The sequence below is a fragment of the Suncus etruscus genome, chromosome 18, assembly GCF_024139225.1.
Source record: "Suncus etruscus isolate mSunEtr1 chromosome 18, mSunEtr1.pri.cur, whole genome shotgun sequence".
Lineage (NCBI taxonomy): Eukaryota > Metazoa > Chordata > Mammalia > Eulipotyphla > Soricidae > Suncus > Suncus etruscus.
Window position 1 is genome coordinate 15,318,909 of NC_064865.1, and position 879 is coordinate 15,319,787.

The following is an 879-nucleotide window of genomic DNA, read 5'->3' on the forward strand; positions in this document are numbered from 1 at the left end:
AAGAACAGAAACATTGGTGTGGTGTGATTCCTGGCTTGAGTGTTGGATTTCCTGAACCCATTCTTGTACCTTTGTACTGTGTGGATTATTTCCTGCAGCAACACTTGCTTCCAAACCCACCTCTCACTAGTTCCTCTCACCAGATCCCCTTTTTGGAGCCTGGGCTCCAGTTACATCTCTAGCATTTTGGGACCACATTCAATTGTGCTTAGAATTTACTCCTGACTCTTCTGAGGTGGTATTTGAGGGATTAAACCCAGGTTGATAGTGTTGCAAGGCAAGTACTTTACCTGCTGTCCTTTATTACCAGCCCCACTAGCTTTGAAATCTGATGATTTTCCATTGTATACTACAAAAAAGTCTAACTTCCTGACTGGGATTCAATGACATTCATATTTTTGGCTCTAAGTAACTCTTTTAAAAGAATTTTTTTTTGGTCCTCCAATTCACAATACAAACCAGGCAAAGGTCCTGGGTTGAGGTGTATATGTGGTGCATTTACTGTACCTCCTCTTTCTATACATTTAGTGCAAAGAACACAGCCTGTGGTAAGAATTGGGAGGCCTTATCTTTGCTTTTTTTTTAATTTTGTAATAAATATATATATCCTTCACCAGTGCAACATTCCCATGACCAATATCCCAACTGTCCTTCCTCCTCACCCCACACCAGCCGCTACTCTAGACGGGCTTTCTACTTCCCTCATTCAGTCACATTGTGTTATGATAGTTCTCAGTGTAATTATTCCTGTGACTGCACTAAACGATACCTGTGGTGAGCTTCATGTCAGGAGCTGGACCCTCCATTTCTCCTCTATTTTGTCTCTGAGAATCATTACAAAAATGTTTTTCATTTTTCTCAAAACCCATAGATGAATGG

At 40.7% G+C, this 879-nt stretch overlaps 1 non-coding gene across 1 annotated transcript; it reads right to left on the minus strand.

Annotated features, from left to right (window-relative positions):
- Positions 1-432: 432 nt before the first annotated feature.
- Positions 433-565, minus strand: LOC125996927 (small nucleolar RNA SNORA51). The gene has a single exon (XR_007491586.1). It is a non-coding gene; the product is annotated as a small nucleolar RNA SNORA51 (small nucleolar RNA).
- Between the last annotated feature and the right edge of the window lie 314 nt (positions 566-879).